Here is a 22,397-nt window from a genome sequence, read left to right as displayed (position 1 = left end):
TCAGTTGTGACTTCTCTCCAAACTGACCAGGAAGGTATAAGTATGATATAACATTGGTTTTATCATATTTTATTCGCTTCATCTGCTTTATTGTTCCTTGGTTTTGTGAGAGTTTTTTTTCTTTTCTTTGTATGTTAATAAAAATTATGTTGCATATTGTCAGCCACCTTGTGTACAATTTGCTGGAAAGGGAGAATACAAATTTAAGAAATAAAAAATAGGTTCCAGAAGAAGGAAACAAGTGAGATAGTTCTGTGAAAGCAACTAATTGTCTTAGGTGTCTCTAAATCATGAGGTTTGTGGTAAAATCCATCTAGATACTACAGAACACTCTAGTGTATCAATGTAAGCCTGAGGGCACAGAACTGGCAAATTCACAACTAAATCGCTTGTGTTGTGTGCTATGTACACTGATGGAGCTAAATAAATAAATCAAGTTGAAACCCTCCCTGATTCCTCTTTCCAGAAGCCAGCTTCCAAGTGCAAGAGCACACTGTCATAGCTTTTTAATTGCCTGGTGTGGCCAGGAAGTGCCCAAACAGCATATAGCTACAGTTCTACATCCAGGAAAAGAGAGGTGATGCTGCCTTTCCAGCCCTCCAAGGAGTTGCAGGAGATTTAGGAAGGCTACATCAGGCCTCTTCTTTCAGTTCTTTCAGTTCTCTCATTTCAGTTCCTTATTTCACAAGAGGCTTTCTAATCTCACCATTCTCCCTCTCAGAAACATGATACCTTGGTAGCATAGGATCAAAAGATATAAAGGCTTACTGGTTGGCTATAATTGTTTGAATAAACCAAGGCAACATTAGTACTTATGAACTAAGTAAATAGCTTACTTTGGCAGGGGAAATAGACTTAAATTTTTAAGGAAATTTCTCCTTGTCAGTAAAGTTTGGATAAATATTTAGGTAAGTACAAGGGTCTGTGAAAGTGATATAGAAGAAATGGTGATGGAAAAGTGAGGATGGAATGTATAAGAATGAAGAGTAGAAGAGTTGAAGAAGAAGGTTAAAGAAGGTGAAAATAGAAGGAAAGAGATGGAATGAACTGATAAGATGTTTGTGTAAAGAGAATGCTAGGAAGAAGAACGTAGGATAAATGTTTTAGTGATATGAAGAAACATATTTGGAATTGTTTTTGTGGGGTTTTTTGGGCTATGTGGCCATGTTCCAGAAAAGTTTCTTCCTGAGGTTTCGCCAGCATCTGTGGCTGGCATCTTCAGAGAATGCCAGATGCCAGCCACAGATGCTGGCGAAACATCAGGAAGAAACTTTTCTGGAACATGGCCACATAGCCCGAAAAACCCACAAAAAACTATGGATGCCGGCCATGAAAGCCTTCAACTTTACATCCTTAAGTCTATTTGAGGACTAGAAAAAAGAAATGAGAAATGGGCTTGAGGAGAATTCTCTTTGTCAGGATTACCTGATACTCAGGAAGCCACTCTGCTTGTATGTCAAATCTTCCAAATATTCTCTCCATCCCTATGCTATTAGTATTTACAGTTCACATTTTAAATTCACTAAAATCATAGCACTATCATGATTACAGGACTGAAAGTTTGCTTCCACTGCCCAGATGCCAAAACACATTTGCTTGAAAAAGGCACTATTTTTGTTGTTGAAAAGGATAATTTAAAGTAAAATTACACATGTAACTCTGACTTGGATGCTATAATTAATACAGATCTAATGGGCCCCTGCGTGTACAGAGATAATGGCTAATTTTCAATTTGTATGGCTTGAGGATGTGGACAGGATTCTTGGAGAGGTTAGAGCCTCGACATGGGTTTTAGATCTTCACCCTAGTTGGCTTATCAAAAATGCCAGAAAGAAACTGGCTGAGTGGGTAGTGGTCAGTGCCTCACTAAAACAAGGCAAAATTCCATCTTGCCTAAAAAAGGCAATTATAAGACCACTGTTAGAAAAACCCTCCTTGGATCCCCATCATATTAGACAACTATCATCCAGTTTCCAGTATTCCATTTTTGAGTGAGTGATGACTTCTCAGCACCAGGGATTCCTGGATAAAATTATCTAGATCCTTTTCAATCTTTCAGTCTTGGCTATAAGATGCAAATAGTTTGAGTTACATTGGTTTATGGCCTACATCAGGAACTAATGTAACAGGGAAAGTCTGATCTTCATGGTTCTGCTGGAATCTTAGCAGCTTTCTATACTAGTAACCATAGTATCCTAGTGGAGAAGAGTGTTAATTATACCTTGGATGGTGAAAAAGACAAACAAATGGGTCCTTTAACAGATTAAGCCTGAATTCTCCTTGGAAGCCAAGTTGACTAAACTGAGGCTGTTGTATTTGGACACATTATGAGAAGGTTGGACTCACTAGAAAAGACAATAATGCTAGGAAAGGTAGAAGACAAAAGAAGAGAGGAAGACCACATGCCAGATGACTAAACTCAATCAAGGAAAACATGGCCCTGAGCCTGCAGGACCTAAGCAAGAATGGTTGAGGACAGAGGGACGTGGATGTGTCTCATTCATGGGGTCACTATGAGTCGAAGTTGACTTAAAGGCAGCTAACAACAGCACAACAACATGCTCTGTGTGGAGCTGCTTTTGAAAAGTGTTCAGAAACTTCATCTGATCCAAAGAGCTGCAGCCAAACTATTAACTGGGAGCACACGACTTCCCTCTTGCAGCAGCTCCACTGGCTGCTGGTTGTTTCCAGGCACAATTCAAAGTGCTGTTCATGACCTATAAAGCCATATATGGTTTGGGCTCAGATTATCAGAAGGATCATGTTCTACCATATGAGCTTGCCTGTGTTTTGAGATCTTCTGACAACACCTTTCCCTGTGTTCCATAACTCTCACAAGTACATCTGGTAGGAACATAGGGGAGGACCTTCTCAGTGGCTGCTTTCAGGATTTGGACCTCCCTTAGTAAAGTCATTCCATAGGCTACAGAAGACATTTTAGTTTCAGCTGGCATTAGAAGACTGATTGCTCAGGGAGAAAGGGTCATTCAAAATGTGCTGTATTGTTTATATTTTTAGTTGTTTCTTTTTAACAATCATCCTTTTTATACTACTTTTAAATTGATAGATAGTTTAATTATATTTTAAACTTTTGTTGCTTCTTTTTAGCAAATAGTGGGAGCTGCAAGCCTACCATATTTGAAGAACCAAGTCTTTCCCACCCCAGAGCTAAACAGAGTTGGTCTATTATCAGTTTCCCACATCACAAAATCAAGATAAAGATGTGTTTTGTCTCAGCATCTCTTGTACACAACCACACATACACACACGAAGATTGTACTTCATGGGGGATATCACACACATTGCTTTCCTGATGCTTTTTCAAAAGCCTAGGGAACCCACTCTATCTATATTCCATACAAGGTTTTCACTTGGGGAAGGAGGAAAAAACACCAGGGTGAGCGGCATAATTTTAAAATCAAAGAAATTCATTTCAGTAGTAAAAGGTTAACAGCCTTTAGGAGGAACACTTTTTAATCACTCTCGTCTAGACTCTATCACTCGAATCACCCACAGCAGGAGTGAAATATGGCTAAACCCCCATCACCAAACAGCACCTAAAGACTGTTGTATTTAATCATGTCTGTGCACTAGTTATGGATTTTCATTATGATTCCCGATGCTGTTGCGCTGCGTAAAATATTAATATCCATAGTAATGATGCATGAAGCTTGGAGTGTAATTTCTTCACTCTTCTTGTCTGATATTAAATTGTTACCACTTTATCATTTGTGTAGAACTGCACGTTTCAATTAATCTTTCTGTATCAGCAGCCCTGATTAATATAGATCATGATTCATAAGCTTATCGTCACTATAGTTTTAACAGATCATTTATAAAGATCTTAAATTTCAGGGCCTGGGAGGCAAAGCCATTCTGTCCAAGGTTTTTCTTCCTTCTTGTTCCAGCAGGTTGCTCTATTCTTTTTCTTTCACACAATTAATTTCGGGAAAGAAAATTAGCCAGATAAAAATGGGATTCTGGCTTTAATACAGCTTTATTCAAAGGCCTGCCTGAAGTACTCTTCCACTTCCATTGAAGGCATCCATGTTTTAGGGAAAAGCACAGAGGTGGCACAAACTCTGGGCTAAAGCAAGTTCTGTTAACTTGTGGCTATTTACACATCAGAAGTCTTCTTCTGAATAGTTTCCTCAGTCATTACAGGCTTAAACATGCCAAGTCACTGAAATGTACCAGTTCTCAGATCTGTTTGATGATGCTAGTAAGTGGTCTGGGTAAAATGGTCTTCATCACCCAAGAACCATTTATGAAAGCAGGAGCATCTACTCTCATATGAACCTGTCCAGGCATTAAAATTTTTATCAAGGGCTCTTGTTTAGATGCTTCTACCTTCAGAGATGGCACCTCCCACCTCAAAGAGTTTGTGAATGAGGTGGTTTATCTAGAGCCATTTCAATCTTGCTTCAGTCCTGGTTATGGGACTGAGACAGCTTTGGTCACCTTGGTGGATGATCTAGATAGGGGATATAGACAAGGGGAGTGTGTCCCTATTAGTTCTGCTGGATCTCTCGGCACCTTTTGATACGATTGACCATGTTATTGTTCTGGGCCACCTCTCTAGGATGGGACCTAGGGGCACTATTCTGTAGGGTTTCTGGTCCTTCATGGAAGGGCAAACTCAGAAAGCAGTGCTGGAGAATTCCTGTTCAACAACCTGTCCATTGGCCTGTGGGGTCCCTCAGGGTTCCTGACTTCTTCTCAGGATTCTATTTTGTCTCCCATGCTGTTTAACATCTGCATGAAATGACTGAGAAAGATCATCCTGAGTTCTGGTGTTTGAAGTCACCAATATGCTAAAGATACTCAACTTTATGAGACTTATTGCATGGGAAAAGTAAAAAAAAAAAAAAAAAAAAAAGATAAGAGGAATAGCAGCTTTTTCCATGCTTGCATGCAGTCAAAGCACTTCTATTCCCCTTGAGGAAGATGGTCGCAAAAGCATGCCTTTTGTTGTACTGGAAAAATCCATTTGGCAAAAGACATGTTCTTACTACTGTCACCCACAGGAAGGAGTGCTATGACAGCATGTAGCTATGCAAGGAGAAAGTCACTATTCTCCCTTTTCTGCTTTCTTTTCTCATGCAATAAGGCTCTACCTCTCCTTCCCTATGATTCCAAGGGAAGTGACTTAGTAATAAATTATTACCTTCTATCAGTAATGGGCTGGGTGAGGGAAAACAAACTGAAACTTAATCAGCACAAGACAGAGGTGTTCCTGATAAGTCAAAAGGCATATCCACTGGTGCTTGATGGGCTTACACTACCCCTGAAATCTCAGGCTCGCATTTCAGCAATAGCCAGAAGAGCATCTGCACAGCTAAAACTAGTGTACCAGCTGTGCTCATATCTTGAGATGTCAGATCTGGCTATGGTGACACATGGGGCCTTGATTGTATCCCATTTGACTATAACACAGTCATCATGAGACTGCCTTTGGAAAGTTCAGTGGATCCAAAATGCTGCAGTCAGAATGCTGACTGGGGCCAGTTACAGGGAGCATATAATTCCCTTATTAAACCAGCTTCACTGGCTACTGATTCATTTTTAGACACAATTTAAAGTGCTAGTCATGACCTATAAAAGCCCAATATGGCTTAGGCCCTGACTCTGTGTGTGTGTGTGTGTGTGTGAGAGAGAGAGAGAGAGAGAGAGAGAGAGAGAAAGAGAGAGAGAGTTCTCAGTGGCTGCTCCCACTCTCTGAAACACTTGCACAGGAGGTTAAACTGGCCCCTTCCTAGCTTTTCTTTCATCAAACAGAAAATACCCTTTTGTTTAAGAAGGCTTTTAATGTGTAAGCAGGAGAGCTTCGTATTGAGATGTTTTATTTATCTTTTTAAACTTCTGTATGTCTTTTAAATTATTTTCTATTTTTATATGGTTTTAATGGGGGGGGGGTTAAAATTCTGTTGTGAAGGGTTTTTTAACTGACTTTCTCTGACTTTTTAACTGACCTTGGGTCCCATTCTGGGGGGGAAAGTGGCATACAAATGAAATGAATAAAATGAAATGATGTGTATGGCAGCATATGGGAGAGCATCTTTTCTGTAGTGGCATCTAGTGGTTCAGTTTGGTATTTTTAGAGCAGGATATTAATGATCTTTATAGAGTCAAGTTCTTTAGATGGTGTTGCTTGTTACTTCAGAACATTGAATAGTTGCTTTATAATAGTAATTCATTCCTGTTCCTCCTTGCAATATTTCAGAAGCAGTCCATAACTGTTACTCATTGTAGTGTCTGAGATGTAACTTGTTATGCTATTCATTACATCTGTGTCTTACTTTGTCTTACATTCCCATTGCATTTTTTTAAAAGAAAGCTTAGGATTGATAAGAGAATGGCATCAACCTGAAAAATTCTATTCAAAGTGCCTCTAGAAATGACATGGAAAGGGAAGTAGGAAAAACAACTAAGAAATTATATTTGTTACACAACAATGTCATGGTTTTCGAAGAAGCCACCATGTTAGTCTCTTGCAGCATGAAAAGGAGAAGGGGGGGAATGTGGCAACACCTTTAAGGTTAACTGATACTGCATCCAAAAAAGTGGGTTTATATCCATGAAAACAAAAACCAGTTGGGGTGAAACAGATGGGCAAGGAAGAACGGCTTGTAGCTGCCTTTTTTGAAGCTGCATTGAAACCCCACCAAGCGCGCCAACCACTCCTAAGGCAGCTGCAGTGAGTGTGTCATGACCATGCAATGCAGCTACAAGCCACATTTCTGGGTACTCTTTTTTTTTTTTTTTAGTGCTCTCTGCACATCTTTGCAGGCACAAACCACTGGTGATTGCCATCCCATTGGATGGCTGTGAACCTGCACACATTTGCATGTGCAGCACTTCACTGGGACAGGGCATCAGAGCAGAGGTGTGCCCATTCAGATGCCAAGGCATAATCAAGCCCCCTTCAACCTGCCTTCACCCCATTCTCTTTGCCGGTTTTGTATATTTTGTACTCATCTCCATGACAGGTGTCACACTTTCTCTTTGGGTATTGCCACCCTACCACTTGGGTACAGCAGCTTCTTCCCTTTCAAATGCACTCCTTTGATAGGCCATTCACATGCACAATTACTGTTGGGGATTAGAAAGAGCACCCCTTTAGAGTCGCCCATAAATCAGTGCATTTATACATCATGTGAAGGTGCACACTTTCTGGAAAGAAGCACAAAAATCCAGTTCCTTTTTAGTCCAGCTTTTCTCCCTGTAGTGTGGCTTGGGTGCGCTTTCTGACCAGCTTCAAGGGTTCTCCCCACAGTGTGGCTTAAGTGCGCTTTCCGATCAGCTTCAAGGCATGCATGCATCATCTAAATGCCCTGCCTGAAAGCCAGCCAGAAACCTGCTTATTTTGACCATCTGTTTCACCCCTTTGTCTTAAAGTTGCTGCCATACTTTTCCCCTCCTGCATCCCTCCTACAATGTCATTATGTCCAGACATCCATTACTTCTGAAATTTAACTTTGATATGGCCTTGTCAACCCTCCTCCTATAACTTATTACAGGCAACTGTTATTTCTAACTCATTATGTCTGACTTCTGCTTCATTTACTTCAAAATAAAATATGCTAAGCCAGTCCTCTTGCTGCCTTTATGTGCCCTCCTACTCATTCTACTGACTGGCACCCTGGATGTTGTCCCCTGAATGCATCATTGGCACCTCACCTATGATACACTCCAGAAATCATTGTCTAGAACTGACTTTCATAAATTGTTGGTATCATGTCAGGATCTCCTTACTTGTTTTGTTTTAACTGAATTTGATTTTAATTGCAGAGAATATTTGCTGTTGCTTGCTCTGATTTTTCTGTCTCTTGCATTTTACATGTGCAGTGGTGGGGGGTTTCATATAAATTAAACACTGCTTTGGAAATCTGATTAAAGGTCAAGAGTAGGTTTTAAATTCTTAAATAAATAAATTATGTTCTTATTGCTTTACTTAGGCAAACAATAGTAACAAAAGTCTAAACTCATGGTATAGGTTGCTCCTAGGGACGAATTGATTCTCCTACTATCTACAGCTCCACTCTGTAGACTGAAAACCTGATCCAGATGGATAGGAAAACTAGGAATTTTGAAGAGGTGGAACAAAAAGCTACAAGGGGAAAGAAAAAAGTTCTGTGAGGCTAGCTTGGAAAACATACCTTTTTGTACTACAGCCTCCAGAATCTCATGCTGCATGAGGCAATCTGGGAGTTGTGGTCCAAAAATAGTTTTTTTCTAAACTTTTCTAAACAGCCACTAGTGCAATCAGTGTTCAATGCGGTCTAATATACCAACTGCAATAACAAAATAAAAATCAGCTGGAGGCTGAGAATGAAACAACAGGGCTGCACCAAATGTTCTCCCACTTCTATGTTCAGATTTAAAATAGTGCTTTTGTGGGTCACAAATATTTCTAGAGGGCAGGAAAGTTAACTGAACATTTCCATCTTGCTTTAATCTGCTCACCACCATTATGCCCCCTTGTGCTACTGGTTCAGTACCATTTTTCCCATCCTAATCACTGTGTTATAATCTTTATAAGAGTGGTCCTAGCCAAGCAGGGGTCATGTAGCAAATATGATGACCTCACAACAGTAGGCAGCTAGCCAATTTAGCTGCCAAAAGACTAATGTCTCTGTTGGCAAATGAAATCAATTCAATCAGAATGATGGATTGTTTCCTGAATAAGTGAGCATAACAAGTATTCTTAAAAAGAAAACAACAATCTCCCACAGAAAAGATGGTGCTGCTAAAATTCTCCAGAGTAAGCATTAGATATTTTTGATTCACCCTATGAAAGAGCAGCTTCAGCAGGTCCTAGAAGTTTACAAAGAAGTAAACACTATGAAAAGCAAAACATTTGCTATGAACAAGTCTCTGTTAGCGAAAAGACCATTTTTATAGATGTAAGTATCCACAGTCATCCACAGTTCCATTGGACAAGCCTGAATAAGTTACCCTGACACCTATCATGATGGCCTATCTTTGTAGCAGAGTCTCAGGACATTCATGTCTCAGGACATATGTCACAAGGAGAGCACCAGGCTATGCCCTGAAGGTGAACTGCAAAGCCAATCATGAATATGTGTGGTCCTCTGCTATCATCTCACCTCTCCTTCTACAGGTTGGCAGGGCTCTGTGAATATCACAGGTTGTTGTTAGTTGACTGTTTTGCCCCCCTAAGTACAGAACTATACCTGAAATCTATATAGAGCAGTAAAGCAGCTGTTAGGCAGTGTACCCACACACATTATGGAGCAGCAGTGAAATACAGCCTGGAATTTGTCTTCAGAGATGAGATAACGTAGCAGCTTTAACAGCTGCACCTGTCAGTTCCAAATGACATATGGAGCATTGTGTCGAGCACATTTGCAGGGCAATTTTCCAGTTGGAATAAAAGGCTTTCTGAGGTGAATTTTCCTTGGTTTTTATACCTCTCTCTAAGCTTATTTATACATATATATTCTGCAAATATTGACTGTCGGCATACGCAATAGCAATAAAATATTGGACAAGAGAAAGAGGTGTTCTCAAGGCAGCACAGGTTGCCTACAATATGAACTGGATGCTACAGGATGGACATCCAAATGAGAAGCTCACCCCCCAATGGCATAGCAGTTGTTTATTTTTGGCTTTACCCCTCCATTTGCACAACTGAGTCTTAAGTCTCATTATGTTGAATTACTCCCAAGTAAGTGTTCAGAGAAGTACTTCTAGGCCACTGTCACTTTTCCAGGCCAGAAATTGAAAGCAGCACGACAACTTAGGATGTACCGAGGAATAAGAGAACAGAATGCCACTGAACAATTATATAAAATGTATAGGAAACTGATTGGCAGACTAGAAATTGTCCCTACCCACCCCCAAAAAACCCTATCCCTGCCAAATTTGCCAGCTGAAATTAGGTGGCACAGTGGCAGAGAAAAAGCCTTGGCTTACCTTTTAAACAAGATGCATGAGGTGTGTGTGCACTGTTTGTAAGTCAAATTGCACTTCTGCAAAGTGTCCAGGGCCACTACTGAGCTTGAAAACAAGGCCTGCACTCCCTCTGGAAAGCTGAGGTTTTGTGTGCTTTTCCTTCACTACTGGAACTCAGTATATGAGAGGGATGGCAGAAATAGACAGAAGCTAAAAGTAGCATGCAGACCATGTGTTACCCAAATATGCTTTAGAATGAAAGAGAGAGAAGCCTCACTTCCTGTACTAATTTGCACAAATGAGTCTCCACAGGTACAAGGGAATGTGAGGCCATGGTACATATCCTCCTCCCAATATTGCCTAGCTTCTCCTTAAATAACTGCTGTGGAAAAACCCTCCATGTATACAAGCTTCTAAGTAAATTAGAATAGCAATTGTATATGGCTCCAGCTTTGTGGAAATTGCACTCGCAGATGTCTACAAGCCTAAGGTTTTTCATTGGAGATATTCATGTTCAATGTGTGACAGGAAACAGATGGAAAGAATATTCTCATTTATTTGTTTCCCAGTGTTTTTTTTTTAACAAATGGGTTTCTCAACAGCTGGGATCCCCCACACACACACAAACATCTGTTGGGGAGAATAATAGGGCAGTGAGACATTCTGAAGTGTTCCAGGGGAATTATTCTGCTGAGAAATATATGTGAGATTCTTTTGCTCAAAAACATTTCTTGTATAGGAAATCAGTTGTCAGAACATATTGGGCATAAATGGAGCCATGATTTGTTTCAGTTTAAAGCAGTTTCCAACAGTCCTAACATGACATTCATTTACAATTTACAAACGTTCCTGGAAGAGGAGCTTTGTAACGATGGGGAAACTATGGTCAGTTATTCTGAATGGCTTTGACATTCCCCTTAATAAAGTGCAAGCACACCAGAATGGTGCTATATCCTGTTGGCCCTATTTTGGCCAAATTCAAGAAACATGACTCACCTGTATATGTTACTTTCCTAGAGAAGAGCAGAGAGATCAGAGCAGGAAATCATGCATCAAGTAAATGTTTAACAGGGAGAGCTAAACCTAATCTTATAGTCTTGCCTAGCAGACTTTCAAATCCCATATCGACAGTCTTGTCACCTGCAAAATTCTCCCTGAAGCCACTGTTTTCTTTATTTATCCCAGTGCATACAATCAAATCTGAAAGATGCCTATCCTTGGTTCTAGGCACCTTTGACATGCATTATAAAATATAACTATATCTAAGACTACCCATAAATCCATCTGCCAAGCCTTGATGCCCTAGCATGACTGACCTTAAAGATGACAAATGTACAAGCTGCTGGTGTTTGGTGACACTGCTAAGGGTGAGGTGGGGTTTCTTATAGGAGGCAACTGCAAGTGATGGATGCACATCAAGGGAGAACAGACAGGGTGGTGTTGTCTTTTAGCATTATGTGAGCATTTAGCAGACCCCCTTTTTTTAAAAAAAAGTATATTCAGGTAGGACATAGCATAGAGATAAGTTTGCTGTGCTGGTCACTGAAGGCAGAGTGGCATTTCTCTGCTTTCTGACACTGAAATAGTTCCACCATTCCCTCTTTAACAGAATTCCTGAGCTAAGAAAAAAGGAAACAGTGGAAAGACATGGTTGAATTACAAATGGAATACAGTGCCATCTTCACACACAGTTACACACACCATAAAATTCCACCAGTGATGTAGTATGATTGCACAACAGAAGCCACAAATGGAAGTGAAACTGATGCCGGGGGGGGGGGGGGAGGAAACGATCGTGGCAATAGTGTCACAATTGTGACTAAGTAGTGATTGTGAATACAGAAGAGTTGCTAGATTTAGGAGATTAACACACTTTCTAAAAACTCAACTGCTCCCCAACGGGATACAGTCGGCTTGCGGGTTGCTGGTGGAGTCTATCAGACTTAATTTGTTGCTGATTCTGCCAGACAATTACAACCAAGCTACATCCCAGATCCCAGGTGCATTTCAGAGACACTTTTCCAAAACGGGAGCTTGCCGTCTTGGAAAAATGGCCTTCAAAGAGTGCCTGGGAGCCGGGTTGCAATCGCCTGGTGGAATCTGTAGTGAATTAAGCCTGATAATACCTGGTAGCACCCTGCAACACAACTGTATCCCGTTGGGGAGCCGTCGGGTTTTTAGTAAGTGTGATAATGTCCTTACTCATCCATAACTGTACTGTATTTATGAACACTGTTTAGTCATACTTTTGACACTATTGCCACAATTGTAACTTCCCAACAACCTACTTTACCCAACATCAGCTCTAAGGGGATAAGGACACTTATTCTGTGCCAGGTGAAGCACAGGTGAATGACATTTCCATCAGGTTTGAGGGAGCCAGGCCAGGAGAGATTACTTAATTAAGTATACATTGGCCCTCTGTTTTCATGGGGGATCCATTCCCCCCCCCCACACACACACACACAAATGGAGACTCACCAATATTCAAACCCCATAGGCTTGAATGGGGCACATGCCCATGGGGGCACACCTCATTGAAAATTAGAGAGGTCACCTCTTCGTGAATATTGAAGACCATGGACCTCAAGTCCACAAGAAAGGGGGGCCCACTGTACTTAAAATTACCAGCTTGTTAGATGAAGGGAATGCTGTGGATGTAGTATATCTTGATTTCAGTAAGGCCTTTGACAAAGTTCCCCATGACATTCTTGCAAACAAGCTTGTAGAATGTGGGCTAGACAAGGTAACTGTTACATGGATTTGTAACTGGTTGACCGGTCAAACACAAAGGGTGCTCAACAATGGCTTCTTTTCATACTGGAGAGAAGTGACCAGTGGGGTCCCACAGGGCTCTGTCCTGGGCCCAGTGCTATTCAACATCTTTATCAATGACTTGGAGGACAAAATTGGGGCATACTTATCAAATCTGCAGATGACACCAAATTAGGAGGTGTAGCTAATACCCCAGAGGACAGGATCAAGATTCAAAATGACCTGAACGGACTAGAAAACTGGGCCAAAGTTAACAAAATGAAATTCAGTACAGAGAAATGTAAGGTACTGCACTTATGACTGAAAATGAAATGCACAGATATAGGATGGGGGACACCTGGCTGAACAAGACTACATGTGAAAGGGATCTTGCGATTTTAGGCTGCATCAATAGAAGTATAGTGTCTAGATCAATGGAAGTAATAGTGCCACTCTATTCTGCTTTGGTCAGGCCCCACCTGGAATATTGTGTCCAGTTCTGGGCACCACAAAAAGGACATTGAGAAACTGGAGCGTGTCCAAAGGAAGGCGACTAAAATGGTGAAGGGTCTAGAAACCATGCCCTATGAGGAACGACTTAGGGAGCTGGGGATGTTTAGCCTGGAGAAGAGAAGGTTAAGAGATGATATGATAGCCCTGTTTAAATATTTGAAGGGATGTCATGTTGAGGAGGGAGCAAGCTTGTTTTCTGCTGCTACAGAGACTAGAACACAGAACAATGGATGCAAACTGCAGGAAAAGAGATTCCACCTCAACATTAGGAGGAACTTCCTGACAGGGCTGTTCAACAGTGAAACACACTTCCTCGGAGTGTAGTGGAGTCTCCTTCCTTAGAGGTCTTCAAACAGAGGCTGGATGGCCATCTGTCAGGAATGCTTTGATTGTGATTTCCTGCATGGCAGGGGGGTTGGACTGGATGGCCCTTGTGGTCTCTTCTAACTCTGTGATTCTATGATTCTATATAAAATATTGGTCTAAGAGAATTTGGTTGGGGGAAAAGACAGTAGCTAATTCATGACATGAGTACATTAGGGCATGACCACATCACTAAAGAATTATTAGTGGACAATGCTATATATTTTTAAAATGAACCCATCTAGATGGGTTAAAAAAGCACTTGTTTACGACAGTACAATTAATAGAAATCTTCAGAATTTAACATATTACTTGTGAATATGTGATACTGAAATAAATTCCCAAGTGAGTGACTTCAGCATTCTGTTATATTTTTAAAAAACAATTAATCTTTTGGGGTTATGGTGAAAAAGGTGGAAGTAGTACAATAAAAGGTGAGGGTGTGTCAGAGAAAGAGAGAGACTTCTCTCCAGTGTTAATTTTGTAATTCTCTAAGAGGTCTATCATGGATTTCAGAAGAGGCTCAGTGGGACTCAGCCTTTTCAGAAATCAGAATCCAATGGTGTGTCTATATCTGGAGTAGGAATCATGCAGCCCATATCCAGTAGTTGTTGGACTGTAGTTCACAGCATCTTTTACTATTGGTGACAGTAGCTAAAACTGGTGAGAGTTGCAGTACAACATCTAGAGCAGTGATTTCCAAACTTTGGTCCTTCAAGTGTTTTGGACTCCAGCTCCCAGGATTCCTGGCTACTGGCCGAGCTTGGAGGCACGTCTGGGAAATGAAATCCGAAATACTTGGAGGACTAAGGTATGGAAACCGCTGATCTAGAGGGATACATGATTCTCACTCCTAATCTGTATTAAGTAAACACCTCTGAGAGATCAATTGGCCATTAATGAAAGGCTACGTTTTGCAGTGCTCTGTCCAGCCACCAGAGGAAACACTGGCGGGGTACATACCGCCACTTTGTGGTGCTCTGCCGCCGCCGCCAGTAGGTCCGCGGGGGAGCCGGAGCCTTCAGACGGCACAACTCCCACGCGGACCGAAAAAGAAGCTCCAAAATGGAGCTTCTTTTTCCGTCGCATTTGCGACGTAGCGAGGTGCCAGGGGCGCACTCGCTACGTCACAAAGGACGCAACGCGTACGGACGCTCAGCGTCCGATATGCAAAGATGGCGCCAGCCATGTAGAAGGGCCGGCGCCATCTTGTACAGACAGAGTCCGTATTAGGCCCAGGGGCGTCTATAAGAGACGCCCCTTTTTTAAAATGGGACGTCCTCCGGACATCCCAAATGCCGGTGAAGAAAGCCTCAGAATCTTCTAAACAGGTCTTTTGAGTCAGACATTGATTGATTTGATTTGATTCTAGACCCTGGATATGTTGCTTTTTTTGGATTACAGCTTCCAAAATTCTCCTGGATGATTCTGAGAGCTGCAGTCCAAAGAAGTAACATTTCCAGCCTCTGACCCCACCTTTTCTTACAGGAGCTGAGTGTGGGCAGAAGCCTATGTAAATTCCTACCTAAAATAACAGCCCTAAAATCACAAGTTAAATAAAATTCAGCATGTTCTGAAAGAACTGAATTTTAACATCCACTTTGATTTCAGTAAAGGCTGCTAATTTATGGCAGCCATGCACATTTTAATATTTATTCATCTATTTACTTACTCATTTCCTTACCCATTATCTCCCAAAGGGTTGTGGAATCCTGGCAACAAAACAAACATATCACTCACTCATATGCACACACAAACACATGCACACACATGAGGGAAACAACATTTAACTTAGCTCTCTGGCCACCAAATACTTGTTTTGTTATTTTTTTTTTTCATGACCCTTGTTTTATTCATTCACTTTTGTTTTGTTTACTGTACTACTCTTTCTAATCTGTTTTGATCACATTACATTTACTGCGTTATTTTTCTTTGTCTGTTGTTGGATTAAGCTTGCTATGGAGACTGCCCAGCCCACTGGGAAGTATTTATGGCCTTATGGTGACTTTCAGGAAATAGTTCAAGTGCATTTAGAAGCTGCTAACTCTCCTCTAAAGCTGAACCCTTCATAGGCTGTCTCAGCTCTTGCTTGGTGCTGAAGGGGGAGGTCAAGAGAGTGGGGAAACCTCCATTCAAAGCTTTCTAGCTTTAATCTTCTCATGCATTGGTGTGTCTGACTTATGGCGATAGGTAAATAGTGACAGTAGCAGGATTATACTTTAAGCTGCTAGCTATGGATCTGCACATGTGCTATGCCAATAATAGGGTCTTTTGTGTGTAAGTTTGGTCTTCCCTTTCTGTCCATCTGGCAAGATTGAGCATCACATCCTCATGATAACCTGCTTACCTCAAACGGAGAGAAGCCTGGGAAAGAGGACTTAACAAACCTGGTCCCCTCTAAAAATGTATCACTCTATTATGATTGGTTGGTCTTCTCTTTCCAATTGACCTCAAAGAAATTTTTGCCCATTCTTGTTTGAATTGATAGAAAGGTGAAATCTATTTGATAATGCTCCTTGTTACTTTCCACATCTTTGAACTGGGCAAGAGGCAGTGCTGACATTGTGTTGCCCAGTGAAATACACCTGGCTGTTAATCCACATTCAAACCAAACATTCTTTTGGGGAGAAAAAAATGTGTTCAGAATGCAAAGGCAGACAAGTTTTCATATGTGAGTGGCTGCCCATCTTACCTCCAACTTCATTGCAACTAGCAGGGGGACACAAGGTGTACTTTGACCTCCCAAAGGAGGAGACTGGATAGCAAACTAGATGTAGTTGGTTACATGTTTGGCAATGGCTTGGGTTTCACCTGTGGTGTCCCTACTCTCTGTCCCACAAGCCCTAGTGGTCATCAGTAAGGAAACACATTTTATGTCCTATGTAAAAACCTTTGTAAATCCAAGCATCTACTGAATGCTACTTGCCTTATGTCATGCACCATCATTACGACTCACCAGCTTCTTTGTGGTACAGGTTCTGGCAACAGCAGCATAGGGCCTGGCAGAAAAATTCCCCTAGAACAGGTTGTGAGCATTCCAACAAGGAGCCCATCACCACAAAAAATTATCCCGGTGTCATGTGGACTTATATGGGTAAGTCCATATGGAATTGAAGACTAGTTGAAATCCCTAGCAAATACTGCAGCTACCAGGTATGGCCTATTTAGCCAGATTGCCATCATGGTCTTTTCCATAAGCAGTGGATCCAAAACTATTTCTGGCCTGCATCTGAGCCATAAGAAAGGTTTGTCCCAGCTCCCTGGTTTTAGCCCCAAAACAAAGCAGGGAAGAAAAAGCCAAATTAATTTAGTAAGAAATAATTGCATAAACTGTTCTTGGTGCTTAATAACTATGCAAAGCATACCAACACAGATATGTGTGGGAAAATTAGTTAGGATACTGTTGATGTAGCAATCATACTCAACTTGCTGAAAACAGTGGGACTGACTGAGCAGACATGTATGGGATTACACTGTAATTGACCCAGATTTACTAAATAAAGATTAGCAGTGCTAGCAGCATTGGAAACACCTGGGAATGTCCACATGCTGGGACCAAATAACTTCAGGGTTTTTTGTCTGCCCAAACTAATAGTGTTTGAGATCCTATATCACAGTCTATATTTCATAACTTTACAAAACCGTATGTTTACAAATCGTTTAAAGAGCCCTGGTGATGCAGTGGTTAAATGCTGGTACTGCAGTCACTCTGTTGTAAATTCAATCCTTGATGAGAACTCCAAGGTCCACTCAGCCTTCCATCCTTTCGTAGTACCCACTTGTTGGGGGTAATTAGCTTACACACTATAAACCGCCTAGACAGTGCTAGTTCATTGATAAGTGGTAAAGAAATGTATTTGATATTTCTTGCTATAGCTATTGGGTACATTGTAGAAGTGCAACAAACCCCCTGTTAGTGAATGGCAAAGATGCACATCTGGGCAGAATACTCTGATGCACATTGGGGACTTCAGATGTGCCTTGTACCCTCCTATTGTGCTTCAGTACTTCCTAGACAATGTCCTGATGCATATCAAGGACTGTTGCCCACATGCCTTGGTGCAAATTCCACACGTTGTGTGTCAATCACTCCACTGGCTACCATTGTGCAGTAGATGTTCATATATAGTAACACACACCAGCCCCCAGGTGAATACAGTTATTTTGAAATACAACCCAAGTAAGGTGGAGTACAGACCGCCTGAAAGAGACGGCCAGGAACCGCTTCTCTTTTCCACATAGCCATGCTACAGCAACCAAATTGCGTGGTGCAGCTATGTGGAAAACAAAGGAGTGCTGAAAAGTGGCACCTTTTAGCACCGCCACAAACTGCTGGTGGCGGCGCAAGCATGTCGTTGCTGCGCAGGTCCATCTGGATAGCGCGCAGCAATGATGTCAGAGCTGCTCACACTGTGTATACGGCACTGTGCAGTGATGACGTCCTGGTGATGTGCTAGGGTTGCGGAGCATCTGGAAACGGCACTCCAAGGCAACCCTAGCACGTCGCCAGGACATGCAAAAGGGCATAAAGATTTAAGTCCCATACTGAATTTCAGACATTAACTTAAAGCAGGGAAACTGAATCCTGAAAGAGTTTGGGAAAATAGTTTTTTGTGAGTTTTTCGGGCTATATGGCCATGTTCTAGAAGTTTATTCCTGATGTTTTGCCTGCGTCTGTGGCTGGCATCTTCAGAGAAGTTTGAGAAAAATTCTGTGTCTGTGCTGTCATAGGACAACCTTGAAATCTTAGGCTCAATTATTTCCTAATTGCCCTAGTTAGTGCATTATGGAGAGAATCCACCCCTGTTTCTGAATGTTGTAGAGGATTGTTCTTGTGCTCCTTCTCCTTCAATTCACAATACTTTGAGCTCCGATCCCAACCAAATACAAACCATTCCTGCCTCTTATACTCAGCAGTGCTGTTTCCTTACATCTTTATTAAACTCTATAGCCACTTTGATAGGGAAATTGAAAAGCAAAAGATATGAGGGACAACAAAAAGCCATAATTATGAAGATTCAATTTAATTTTAAAGGTTGCAGAAGGAGAAAAAAATGAAACAGGAGAAGAAGAAACCAAATTAATTTAGCAAGGAAGCATTGCATGAAATATTGTTGGCGCTTAATAACCATGCAAAGACAGATGATATGTGTGGAAAAATTAGTTGTAGGACCTCATAATAGTCTATTAATATTTTCTACAGGCACAGAAACCCTTTGCTGAATTATTGTGACAAAGTAATTTTTTTAAAGAGAGTTTGAAAATCTTCAAAAGGAAAGGACAGCAAGGATGTAAGCAAAAGAGAGAGAGAAAGACAGTGAGAGGCCCATTCAACATTAAGCTCTAAGCTAGTCTTCACACCATTTTATCACTGCCCTCAGTTTCACAGAGCAGCTGCAAACTATCTGAGGCCTTGTACTCATGCATATTACACACAGGCTTTGTCAGGCATACAACTAAGATATTTTTAGCCATACACCTAAAAAGCAAATATGTGAATAGAACCCGTGGATTCACACATCTGGATCTGATGAAGTGGAATGAGCAAATGTCTTTCTGCCTGCAGACTTATCTGGCCTGGCTGGCTGCTGAGACTTGGTCCTTCATAATAATCATAATGCTTGAAGAACTTGACCTGCAGTGCTGTTCTGGATAGCTTATTCCTCCAAGCCTTTATTTCAATGCTGTTATCTGTCATTAGTATTATCTGCCTTTCGAGCATGTCTAAAGGAGGGTGACTAAAATGGTGAAGGGTCTGGAAACCATGCCCTATGAGGAACAACTTAGGGAGCTAGGGATGTTTAGCCTGGAGAAGAGAAGATTAAGAGGTGATATGATAGCCCTGTTTAAATATTTGAAGGGATGACATATTGAGGAGGGAACAATCTTGTTTTCTGCTGCTTCAGAGAACAGGATCGGGAACAATAGATGCAAGCTACAGAAAAAGAGATTCTGCCTCAACATTAGGAGGAATTTCCTGACAGTAAGGGCTGTTCAACAGTAGAGCACACTTCCTCAGAGAGTGGTGGAGTCTCCTTCCTTGGAAGTCTTTAAACAGAGGCTGGATAGCCATCTGTCAGAGATGCTTTTATTGAGAGTTCCTGCATGGTAGAATGGAGTTGGACTGGATGGACCTTGTGGTCTCTTCCAACTCTATGATTCTACCCTTTTTCTATGCACCAAAATTTATCCCAAGTCATCATCACAATACACTGCTTATACAATTGTATCCTGATTGCCATGCGTCACACTACTGGAGGTACAATAATCAGAGATTGAAGGTATGCCTTTGTGCCCCCTGGTGAAGCAGAAACCTCTACAATCATGCCTTCGCTTATCTGCTTTTCCCTTCATCAGTCCTTTTGTCCCCCTCTCCTTTGTACCCCTTTCACCCTTTATTACTAATACAGCCTGTTTTTGCAGTAGCTGCAGTGTTCTCCTCAGTGGCTGCCCACATGTTGCTGCCATTTTAAAATCCCAGGAGGGCATAGCACTGTTATGGAGCTGCCTAGGAAATGTTGGCCAACAGACAAAACTCCATCAGGTTGACCTGCATTTCATCCATAGTTTTCCCTGGTTGGGCTCTCCTTTGAAACAAAAAAGTTACCCAAGTGACCCACCCATTTTCATCAACTATAGCTATGAAAATGTAGGGCATTACTGCTAAATAATGGTTGAAGAAGAAAGGGAAGGAAACATTATCACTTTAGAGTAAACAATGAAGACTCATAGCACCTAATGTGGATTAAAATGAAGCAATGGATCTGAGTACACAAAGGGTTATATTATACCAAATTTGCCTTAATCATTAGAGAATTTTGATCATTTTTGCCTGTAAAGGCAAACACAGTTGCCTCTATCGAAAAAGTGAACCACAGAAACAAGAACCATAGACTTTTAAGGGAGCGCAAGGGCCATCCAGTCCAACACCCTGCCATGTAGGAACACATACAGTAACTAAAGCAATTTTGAAGAATGCTCATCCAACCTCTGTTTTGAAGACCTCCAATGAAGAAGAATCCACTACCCTCTAAAGTCTCCTGTCCCACTGTTCAGCAGCTATTATAGTCAGGATGTTGTTTCTAATGTTTAGGTGAAAACTCTTTTCTTGTAATTTGAACCCACTGATTTGTGTCCTAGGGTGTATCTATGCTGCAGAATTAATGCAGTTCAACACCACTTTAACTGCCATGATTCTATCCTACAGAATCCTGGAATTTGTAGTCTGGTGAGGCACCAGAGCTCTTTGACAGAACAGGCTGAATACCACAACAAACTACAAGTCCCAGGATTCTGTAAGATAGGGTCATGGCAGGTAAAAATGTGTCAGACTGTTTTAATTCTGCAGTGTGGATATATCCCTAGTCTCTGGAGCAACAGAAAATTACCTTGCTCCATTTTCTACATGATAACCTTTCAGATAGTTAAACAGACTATTGTGTCACCTCTCAGTCTTTTCCTTTGCAAGGTAAACATACCCAGCCCCCTTGATTTCAACATTTTTATTATAAGTAACTCTTCCCTGAACACATTCCAGATTGTCCAGCTTCTTGAACTGTTGTACCCAGAACTGGACACAGTATCCCAGGTAAGATCTGACCAAAGTAGAATACAATGGCACTTCTCCTTTCTCTGATCTTGATACCATTTGAGGACATTCAGTTAATTGGGGCTGAATACAAGCTCTGTTCTGTTTCTCTCTGAGCTGAAAAGATGCAAACAAACAAAAAAATGGCATTTTTCTGATATGGTATGTTTAGAGAAAGAAACAAACTTTTCTTCTTTTTTTAAGATTTCATTTTTTTAAATGCCTGCCAAATAATCTCCTTTAATTAAAGATCTCACTATCATTTTCTTTTACATAAATATCAGCCAAAGGCAAAGAACAAAAGCTTGCACTGATTCAAAGAGGTGTGAGGTACAAAACTCAAATCTGATAAAATCTAGGCCAGCATGGTGTTAGAGCCAGTTTGGTGTGAGAGCCAGCATGGTGTAGTGATTTGAGTGTTGCACTAGGACAGTGGGAAATCAGGATTCAAATCCTCAGCAGCCATGGAAACCTACCAGTTGACCTTGGGCAAGTCACCCCCTCTCAGCCTCAAAGGAGGGCAAGGGCAAACCCTCTCCAAACAAATTCTATTAAGAAAATGCTATGATAAGTCAGAAATGACTTGAAGGCACACAACAACAACAATAACATTCTAAAAACTATGTTTATCTAATTAGCTTTAATGTGTTTGTCATGAACAGACACTATTGTGTCAGTAGCTTTCTGTTCACCAAAAAGAAAAGTTACTGTAGATTATGCCAGTAGCATCACTGAATCATAAGAGTAATAGTTTCATAGAGTAGGAAGGAGCCTCATGAGCCATCTAATCCAGCCACCTGCTGAATGCAGGATCTACAGCTAAAGCATCCCCAGCAGGTAGCTGACCAGACATCTTCTTTTTGAAGATGTCCAGAGAAGGAGGCCCCACCACCTCTTTAGACAATTGATTCTATTGCTGAATTGCTCTTACTGTCAAAAAAGATGCCTTTTAATGTTCAATCAAAATCTATTCTGATGTGAATAGGCTTTCATGGCCAGCATCCATAGTTTTTTGTGGGTTTTTCGGGCTAAGTGGCCATGTTCTAGCAGAGTTTCTTCCTGATGTTTCACCAGCATCTGTGTCTGGCATCTGCAGAGAATGTTTGCCTGGAAAGGACTTGGCTATATATATTGTGTGAGCTGGAAAGGCAGGTGTGATTTGCATGTGTATTGTTGGTTGCTAATGGAAGTCCTCAGGGTGTGAGGGTCTGCACAAGAGGATTAATGTCTGCTTGATTAGAGCTCATTGTCTGCTGGGAAA

The sequence above is a fragment of the Sceloporus undulatus genome, chromosome 3 (assembly GCF_019175285.1).
Source record: "Sceloporus undulatus isolate JIND9_A2432 ecotype Alabama chromosome 3, SceUnd_v1.1, whole genome shotgun sequence".
NCBI classification, from domain to species: Eukaryota; Metazoa; Chordata; class Lepidosauria; order Squamata; family Phrynosomatidae; genus Sceloporus; species Sceloporus undulatus.
This window is presented reverse-complemented; position numbering follows the sequence as displayed.